The 10,144-nt window shown below is 44.4% G+C and overlaps 1 pseudogene; it reads left to right on the top strand.

The window, feature by feature from the left end:
- The first annotated feature begins 2,815 nt into the window (after window positions 1–2,815).
- LOC108530586 (SHC SH2 domain-binding protein 1-like) overlaps window positions 2,816–10,144 on the top strand; it is a 48,474-nt pseudogene continuing 41,145 nt past the window's right edge.

Here is a 10,144-nt window from a genome sequence, read left to right as displayed (position 1 = left end):
GGATAGACTTTTGTCATAAACCATTGCCTGCTCTGTGGGCTCAACAGATTTTGTCCCAGGTCATTGTATGTTCTTTAAGCCCATGGAATTCTCCCCACAAATAATTTACTTCCCCCCAATCATCTATACTTCCTCACCTCCCTTTGCCTTAAGAAGAAGGGTATACAACCATCTCTACCCCACTGCGTGGTGCGGTCATGCTGTGTAATATCCCCAACCCTGTGCACGTGAATACATTTGTATGCCTTTTCTCTTATTGATCTGCATTTTGTTGGTTGATTTTCAGCAAACCTTCAAGCGTGAAGGAGAAGTTTTCCTTTGGCCGTGACAGTGACTACCAGATGAGTAGTGTATACAGTGTGGGCACTTCTGGACAAAGGAATGAGTGTTGCTACTCAGAACAGCTCACAATTTGAAACCTGTAATTTATTTCTGGAATTTTTTATTCAATCTTTTCAGACCACAGTTGACCCAGGTACTACTGTAGTCAGAGAACTGGAATGGCGATCAAGGGAGAGGACACAGAGGGCGGGCGAGGTAAGAGCACAGGGGTGGGTGGTCAGCCACGTCAGTGCTGTGGGGTGGAGGCTGGGGGCCTCAGGAGGGGCTGCTGGCCTTCAAGAAAGCAGGAGAGGGAGGCACTGTACTGAAAAGTTTGGGGCTACCAAGAAGGGAAGCAAGAGGACAGTTTTTCAAGGTTGAAATTGGGCTTTGGGAAGGTTTTAGGGGGAGCACAGATATTTGTGAGCCCATGTTTAAACAGAGGGTAAGGACCCAGTAGTGATAAAAAGAGCAAAGATATAAAAAAGTCAGAATAGCAGTAGGTGATGTCCACCTTAGGGCAAGTAGAAGGTTGTGATAGGCTACAAGGGAAGAGATTGAAAAGGAGGAAGAAGAAAAATAGTTTCTTTAGGATATGGAGGGGCAGGGAAAGAAAACTCCCAAGAAATATGTGCATTTAACAGGTCACCACTTAGGGAGACACTCTAAAAACCTCTGATAGAATCTGAACAAGTAGTAAATATGTGGTGACACAGGTTTGGAAATGAGAAGGGCTGTGTCTAGCAAATGTATCCCATGTAATCAATAGTTTCTCCTTAACGGAGTTTGCAAATAGCATTGGTATTTTGTCTGACCCTGTGGCCTCCTGTTTCTTTCAAATAATTTTCTAGAAGCACTGGTTTGAGTAATATCTTGATGTTTGAAGAAATATTTGGTAGTTGAATAAGAAGTGAGCTGTGTTGTCTCCAGTGATAATGAAAATGGGTAAGGAGAAGTGCTGCCACTTGTGAGGTTTATGGGCGGGAGGGTTGAAGGGAAAATTATGAAAAGCTACCTTAGTCCTCAAGCCCCGTTGTTAGTCCTCATTTTATTGTTTTCTGTGTTTTCACCTTATGGTGCTCAATAAATATTTGTTCAGTGAACAAATAAATGTAAGGTCAGACTCCGCACACAAGTCAAAGAAATCTTGTTTCCTGGCAAAGCTAGCTGAATTCAGTGCAGGTTTCCACCATCACCTCTCCTGGCTGCGTTTTATTTCAGCTGCAGGGGATCTGAGAGATTGTAGCCCAGGTTTTCCTTCCAAGCAGTAAGTGAAAATGTTTCCCCATGACAAGGTTGCACTGGGTGTCATGTCCAGGCTCCTGGCCTCCTGTGGACTCACCCTGCCTGGTGTCCTGGTGACATGGGCTATCTCAGGCTGCTCTCATTAGCCTGGCAGTGAGGGCCTGGCAGAGACACTAAAGGGTTTCTTCTGGAGTCTGTCTGGTTTCGCCTCCTGGCTTTACCTAGTGAGATTGGAGAAGTCACTTCACTTCTCGTTGACTCCATTCTCTGTAAAATAGGTATAATAATAGTTCCTTTCTCACGGGATGGTTTTTGAAGATTAAATAAGATAATTCAGGTAAAGCATGCAGGAGGGTGTCTCGCACACAGTACTCAGTAAATGTTAGCCATTATTGGAAGCTACAGCTGCCTTTGATCAATAATAAAAAAAATACTACATTTGACATTCTTTGAAAATACACTGTGCGTGTGCGTGTGTGTGTTGAGAGGAGAGAGAGAGAGAGACTGATTTTGGTGGTGGAATTTTCTGGCCATGGAGGGGGGCCAGCATCCTGGCACAGGTGAGGTGCGCCTGAAAGGGGAAATGATTTGCCCAAGGCAGTGCCCCTAAGAATGGCCAAAGCCCGTCTAAACACCATGTCTTCTGACTCTCAATCCAGTGTATTTCCCACTCTCTCTCATTCCAGGCATGGCTTGCTCATTTTCAAAATCATCTCCAATGATGTTCCCGTTCAACTTCGCTCCCGTTGGTCCCGCGCAGCCCCACGCCAGAGCTTAAGCGAGAGCAGCAGTCCGCCTGCCCGGAGGGGGCGCTCGGCGGGGGCGGCGGGGCGGGGCTCTCAAGGGTACGAGCTCGGCCGCCCGTCCAATCAGAGGCGCCGCGCCGTCGCGTCACTGTCCAGGGGACCGTCCGCGGGAATTTGAAGTGAGTGACTGGGCTGCCGGGGAGACGGAGACTCGGGGTCGCGTGCACCTGGGCGGCCAGGGAGGTGCCAGTGTCCGGGAGGAAGGTGAACGCCCGCCGGGCTGGGCCAGGAGCCGCTCTCGAGCGTGGCCTGGGCGTCGGGACCCTCGTGGGGCGCCCGGGCCGAGGCCTCGGGACCCGGCGGGCCAGGACGTCGGGGTCGGGAAGGACCAGGGTCGGGGCTTCACTCTCTGCCTCAGCTTCCCCGAGACTGCAGGGAGCTGGGCTGCGTCAGGGACTCCCCACCTGGGTGGGCTTCAAGGAACTGCCGCGAGCTGTGGAGCGATGGCTCTGCTTTTCCAGCTCCATCTCCGCGGAGATTCGAGCCATTCGCTCTCCCGAAGAAAAAGGCAGCTGGAACCCTGGGCCCGCGCAGCTGTCCTGATCGCCCAGGGCAGAGCGACCCCAAGTCTGGCGGGCAGCCTACGGACGGGGTCCAGAAATGGAACGGGGTCCCCTCGTTCTCGGTCTTTTCTGCCTCCTCACTCCTCGGGCAGATTCCTCCTCCCCCGCTCCCCGCCCCCCCGACATTTTAAACTGGGTCACGTTTTTTACTTTTAACACGTTCAGTTGTATCGTGTAGTGGAAAGAGCCGCCGCGAAGTGAGAAGACATAAGTGTGACTTAATTCCACCACTGACCCACCTTTCCAATTAGCAAAAGTCTCCGGGCCGCAGTTTTCCCATCTAAAGACGGAGCCAGTGACTGTCCTTGTGGTGAAGACGCAGTGAAACAATGTGCGAAGCAGAATATTTTAAAGTGGCTGTAAAGAAAGAAAAATTCTAAATAATATCACCTATGTGGAAAATAAAACAGAACTGAGAGAAAAAGCAGCGCGGTGCTTGCCTGCAAGTGGGAGAAATGGGGAAGATGCGGGTCAACGTGTACAAAGTTGAGTAAGTTCTGGGGATCTAGTGTGCAGCTTGGTAACTGTAGTTAATGACACTAATGTGTACTTTAAATTTGCCGAGAATGAAACAAGTGTTCCCAGCACACAAATGCAAGGTGATGGAAATGTTAATTTGCTTTATGGTGGCAATCATTTCATAATGTATATCAAAACATCACATTGTACACCTTATATTACAAAATTTTTATTTACTTCGGTAAAACTGGAAAAACAAAATGGCTGTAAAGAGTGGTGCTGAAGTAAGGTATATTTAACAAATATACATATATACTGTGTAATTGGCACTGTAGTAAATGGTTAACAAGTAATTTATTTAATTCTCTTAATTGAAGTAGGCATACTGTTTTTATCTTCTCTTTATAGGCAAGAAAACTGAGGCACAGAGAGATTGTCACACAGCCAGTAAGGTGTTGATGCCCTCTAAGGCTCATGCGCGTCAGTGTTTGTGAACAGTAGTAGACCCTTGCCTGCTTTGATCATCTTATCTGTGGGATCAAGTAATTCTAGAGGCCTGAGCCGGGACAAAGGAATGGAAGGAAGGAGAAAGGGAAAGGGAAAGAAAATCAAAGGTGGTGGGGGAAGAAAGACTGCTGCTAATTACTGTCTCAGACACCTTCCTTGAAACTGCCTTCGGAAACTACTCTGCCAGTCTAAGTGCTACCCTCAGCATTGCTTATTTAGTAGTCATTTCGTTTTTTTAAAAACATCTTATTACACAGAATTAGATATGCCACTGGCTGAATCATGCCTTATGAAACATAATTACATACAGCCCAAACCTAATGTGATTTGCATTTTCTCATCTTTTCCTTAGACACAGTCATTGAAATTAATGAGGAGGAACCTAGTAGTAGTCTTAGTGAAGTAAACCTTATGCGTTATTAAGAATCTCTCATCCCTGTTTATTGAGGAGCCATTGGCAGACTGATATTGTAGAAAATAAAGAGGTTTCAACCCACTGGAAAGGGAGTATAGGAAATCAGCTCTCTTAATGCTGCTTTATGGCAGTGTTTGAGAGGGAAAAAAATAACAGATACTTGACTTTTATAACTTGCTAACTATAGTAAAGATCCCTAGAAGAACTTAGGTGGTTTCCACTGGATTAAAAAACAACGTTATTTCTCTGCTTTCCCCCAAATCCCCACGTAACAACAAAAACCTAACTTGCGAAAGGTCTTAAGCTCTTACTGTTTTTAAGTAGAACTTGGATTCTGAGATTTTTTAAGTTTGTAAAGCTGTTTCTTCTGACAATAATAGAGATAAAAGTAGAGCATTCATACTCAAATCCTTGTTGGTTTGGAATTTCAAGCAAGGATGTGAAGACAGAAGCACTCTACGAGCACTGGAAGTATCTGGGATACTTATGCCTGCTTATTTTTTGTGGTTTTTTAGGTTTCTTTCAAAATGAAGATTCACTCAGTGGTCGTAGCTGTCTTGATAAGCCGGGTTTACAAAGTTTTATTCCAGAAGGAAAAAAGCCACTTCACCTAGAAATTTTCCAAACAAATCAACTTTTGCTCTGTGAGTAATCCAGGGCCTATCAAGACTACATTTTAGGTGAGTAGGTTCTCTTTTTTGTTTCTTTTCTGGGTTTTTTTTTTTTTTTTTGTGATAGAGTCTTGCTCTGTCACCCAGGCTGGAGGGCAGTGGCATGATCTTGGCTCACTGCAACCTCTGCTTCTCAGCTCTAGCCATCCTCCCACCTCAGCCGCTTGAGCAGCTGGGACTACAGGCATGCACCGCTACACCTGGCTAATTTTTGTGTTTTTTCTAGAGAGAGGGTTTTGCCATGTTGCCCAGGCTGGTCTCGAACTCCTGAGCTCTAGTGATCTGCCCACCTAGGCCTCCCAAAGTGCTGGGATTACAGGCGTGAGCCACCGTGCCCGGCCTTTTTTGCCCCTTTTATCTTTTTAGTTTATAAGTAGATGGCCTATCTCAGTCCCTCAGATTGCCAGTTGTTGGTTCTGAGAAAATGGATTTAAGTGGATTTATTAACTTTCCTCTGCTTTCTGCATTCTCACTTCTTACTGTGTTTAATTTGTTTGTGGCTGACTGCAAGGCCTCTGAGGCACGGAAATTCACAGCTGAGTTCTTGGAGAAGGTCCTTGAGCCATCTGGATGGCGTGCAGTCTGGCACATAATGCGCTCAAGGTGCTGCTTGAGGTGAAGTTAATTTTGTTGTTAAGACATTTGTCTCAAGCTATAAGCACTTTACTTCAGACTCTTAGAGCCAAAGTGCTTATTTTTAATTAAAGTTTATGAGCTGATTGAAATAGCATGTTTTTCACATCTAATTGCCATGGTGTAGGAAGTGTTCCGCAAATTTTAAAGGCAATTGAGGAGGAGCTACCAGGGAATTAAAATGGCTTAAGTTTCAGTGTCCTTTGACAAGGGGAACTGGATTATAAACCTATGAAGTGGAGGAAATATTTGAGATCGTTTAAAAAATGAGGAGGCCTAATTATGAAGTCAACAGTTTCCATTAATTTTTTACCTTCTGAGTTGTAGCCCATTAAGTAGCTCAAACCAAAGAGGCATTTTAAAACTATCCCATTTTTGCCTAGTAAATTTGTAGGTATGTGGTTAATCTCTTGATAATGTGTCTCATTGAAGAAAGTAAAAACAATCTTTTTCAAATGACTGGGCCTTTTACATTAAATTTGCACTCCAATTACAGCTGTGAGTTTTTCGCAGTGTTTGTTAACTGAACCACAAAAAGCCCTGTTAAGCTAAAATGTTAAACCAAGGAGTGTGAGTACAAGTTTTTTTGCAGCTCCTTTAGTAAATGGCATTGCATACTGCAGTGATTATGAACGAGGCAGTGGGTTGCAGCTCTTCCTTGTGAGTTTTTAAGTTTTGGATTATGCCAATATCTTCAGTTGAAGTTCAGGCCTTTTCATTGGGTTATGATAGTGCCCGCCCCTCCTGCCCTCGTCACTTCTCTAAAAGCAGTCAAAGTCATTGTTTTAAAAGAAGTATGCAATTTCTCTGCTTAAAACTACTAATGCATTGCATTTACCAAGGGTTCCGTGTTGGCTTTATGGCTTCTCATTGTGCTGGAGAACTTGTAAAATCCAAGCGCCTGATGCTCTATGTGTCCTGGTCTTTTTGCCTTTCTCTCCCACCTTATCTCCTACTGTTTCTCCCCCGCTCCCAACTTCCTCCCTTTGGCTCTAGCAAGAAGGACTGCCTTTCTGCTCTTTCAGTGGCCACGCCCATCTCTGCCACAGGCCTTTTGCATCTTCCGTGCTCTTTAGATGGCTGCTTCCTTTTTATTCTCAGCTCAGGTGACTTCTCCTGGCCATCCCAGCAAAACCAGATCACCACCCTGCTAGTTACTCTCTGTCACCTACTCACCACTATCTTGTTTATTTACTCCCTTGATTACAATGTAAGTTCCATGAGGCTAAAAGCTAGGCCTCTCTTGTTTATCCTTTATGGAAGGATAGGCTTCCGTAATGGAAGAAGAATCCCTGCCCCTATTGCATGCTTTTAAAAAATCACCCTGTTAGTAGTGTTTTATATGTGGAGCTTAATTTTGATTTCCACATGTTAAGTCACATTATTTTACATTTTAGGTGACAGATGTGGACATTTCAGCCTTGAAGGCAATGGTACAGCTTGCTGAACCATACCTCTGTGAATCTTGAGCGAGGACTTTCACCTTGGAGTATATAAAAGAGTTCCTCGAGCTGAAGGAACATCAGTTGCCCCTGCAGGAGCTGGGTAGTGTTCGATGATTCTGGAGTGTTTGACCAGATAGCACTTGCAACTGAGCATGTCAGATAGGAAGGTAAGTTGATAAAAATCACTTTGTGGCCAGAAACTGGATGAATTGAAGTAATTCTGGTCTGTGTTAGACCCAGCTTTAAAATTCAAACTGTAAACTTGGTCATGGCAATATTTTAAAATATTCAATGATAGGATAATCTTTTTTAAGTTAAAAAAAGTTTTAAATCATTTGGGATAATTTCAAACTCAGAAAAGTTAACAAAAATAGTACAGTACGAAGCATTCCTATTTGTCTTTTACCTAGTATCCCCAAATGTTAACAAAAGGTAGGGGATTCTTAATTTGGTTTGTGTATATTTAGAAACTGACTTAAAAGTTATGGATGCTAAGGCTTATGGTTGGTATATTTGAGTCTAAAAGGACAGAAAGAGGAAAGGAAAGGAAGTGAAGAAGTTTGTATACCATGATGATGATGTATGCACTCATTTAACTAATACACATTTTCTTCAAGGAGGTATCTGGTCAGAGAAGGTGTTTTCTGAGGCTGCTTCCCGGATCCCTAGGCAATGTGTTCCTGCCATTCAGCCTTTTTGGCAGTTATTTCCACTTGTACAAGCAGACCCTTTGTCCCTTACCTGAGAAAGAAAGCCCACACCTGGATTCATATTAATAGGTATGATTTAAAATTTTTTTCAGATAAATCTTCTATCAGACAGTGCCTGATACAGATAGTTCTTTTGGATTTTCTATATATAAGTATATTCACTGAAGAAGGCTACTTTTAGCCATGTAAAAATGGACTTATATTCTTCTAGTAACTGGAAGACTGGCTAATGCAATGATCATAATGTTAATAATGTTGCTTGGTGTTTTGTAGTTTTGAAAGTACTTTCCTGTTTCTATACCATTAGTCAGCTAACCAGGTTTTGCTAAGCTTAGTTTACATACTTGATAAAGAAGCAGAGTGCCTCAGATGCCACTTCTGACATCTTATGGACAATCTCTAATTGCATGCAAGAACATTTAACCCTGGGTGTTCAGTTTTAAGCCAAGCAATATAAATCTAAAGAACTGGTTTCTGTCCAGGACCAAAATAACTCCCTTATGTTTCTCTTGCTTTAAAATAGTCTGTCAGTCGAAGCATTTGAAGGTGAAGGGATAACTGATGAATTCAGGAAATTAGGAGAGAGGGTGCCAATCTCTGTGGGTATAGAAGTTGGTAGAAAGACAAGTACCAGGAACTGGTAAGAGTTCCTGTTAAGGAAGAGGAGCCTGATTACATTTACTCTCCATGTTGAGGACTCAGATTCTGGTCAGTGACTAGAGAAGATCAAATTTGAGGGTTTTCATTTGCCTATTGATTCAGTAAGTGTGGAGTGCTGGGTTCTCAGTTGAGGGTGGGGTATGACTGGTGCACAAAACCAACACCCTCTTTGGGGAGCTGCCAGTCTACAGGTGGGAGGTGAAGCTTTATGGAATAATCACATAAGGATGCAGATGCGATTGGAAGCAGCCGTGAGCACCCTGAAGAATTTCAGAGTGTCCTAAGACTGGGTCAGGTTGCTGTTCTGTGCTTATTTCCTGAGGAAATGACATTCGAATTTGGGTCTAAAAGGTGAAAGGAGTGGCAGGTGAAAGGGGTGGCAGAGATGGGGGAACAGGTTCAGGAACTCAGTGGGTTTAAGGAGCTGCAAGGTCAATGTGGCCAGAACACAGTGCTGGGAGAGGCCTAGGAAGCCAGGGTAGAGAGGTTGGCAGGGCACAGTGCAGGGCTCCGTCAACCAGTGAATCATTTTGTAAGAGCATGAAAAGCCATTGAGGGGTTTTTATTTTGGGGTGGATATGACTTGCTTTGTGTTTTTAAAGGTTCATTCTGGCTGCTGTGTGGAAAACAAATGGAGGGAGATGGAATAGGGAGGTGGGGATACAGAAAGGTCTAGACTGGGAATACGGAGGGGTCTAGAGTAAGGATATGGAGAAATCTAGAGTAGGGATATGGAGGGGTCTAGAGTGGGGATGTGGAGGGGTCTAGAGTGGGGATGTGGAGGGGTCTAGAGTAGGAATGTGCAGGAGTCTAGAGTAGGGATATGGAGAGGTTTAGAGGGGGATATGGAGGGGTCTAGAGTGGGGGATATGGAGCGGTTTAGAGTGGGGATGTGGAGGGGTCTAGAATAGGAATGTGCAGGAGTCTAGAGTAGGGATATGGAGAGGTTTAGAGGGGGATATGGAGGGGTCTAGAGTGGGGGATATGGAGCGGTTTAGAGTGGGGATATGGAGGGGTCTAGAGTGGGGATATGGAAGGGTCTAGAGTGGAGATATGGGGGGGTGTGGGGAATATGGAGAGGTCCAGAGTGGGGATATGGAGAGGTCTAAAATGGGGATATGGAGAGGTCTAGAATGGGGACACAGAGGGATCTAGAGTGGGGATATGGAGGGGTCGGTCTAGAGTGGGGACGTGGAGGAGTCTAGAGTGGGAATATGGAGGGTTCTAGAGTGGAGTAGAAGCTCATTGAGAAAGTAGAATAGCTGGGCCTTGGTGGTCAAGTGGTTATGGGGGATGAGACATGAGTGGATGTGGAAGTCAAGGCTGATACCCATGTTTCTGGCTTAAAGGAATAAAGACTGGGGAGGTGCAGATGTGAATGATGTGTAAGTGCCCGACATGGTACTGGTGAGGAGGATATCTGAGCTGAGTCATGGGATGTAAATACAAGCTTACCAGGTGGAGAAGGAAGACACTTCCGGCAGCCTGACCAGCATGTTACATGGAGGTTTGAAAGAGCTTGTGAAATTGAGAGTTTACCCACAAGGGCTCTGAGGCAAGAGAGGTAATTGGAGTTAAATTATGAATCCATGTTATATTACCACGTTTAGGATTTCATTTTAAGGGCAACAAAGAGCCGGCAGAGGTTTCTTTGAATTGAGTAAAGGCATGCTTAGATTCATTAAAAAAAAAAAAAAAAAAAAAAAAAA

Source organism: Rhinopithecus bieti, unplaced genomic scaffold (assembly GCF_001698545.2).
Source record: "Rhinopithecus bieti isolate Rb0 unplaced genomic scaffold, ASM169854v2 scaffold_7509, whole genome shotgun sequence".
In the NCBI taxonomy this organism is placed as follows: Eukaryota; Metazoa; Chordata; class Mammalia; order Primates; family Cercopithecidae; genus Rhinopithecus; species Rhinopithecus bieti.
The sequence above is the reverse complement of the archived record's forward strand: the minus strand, read 5'-3'. Positions and strand labels throughout refer to the sequence as shown.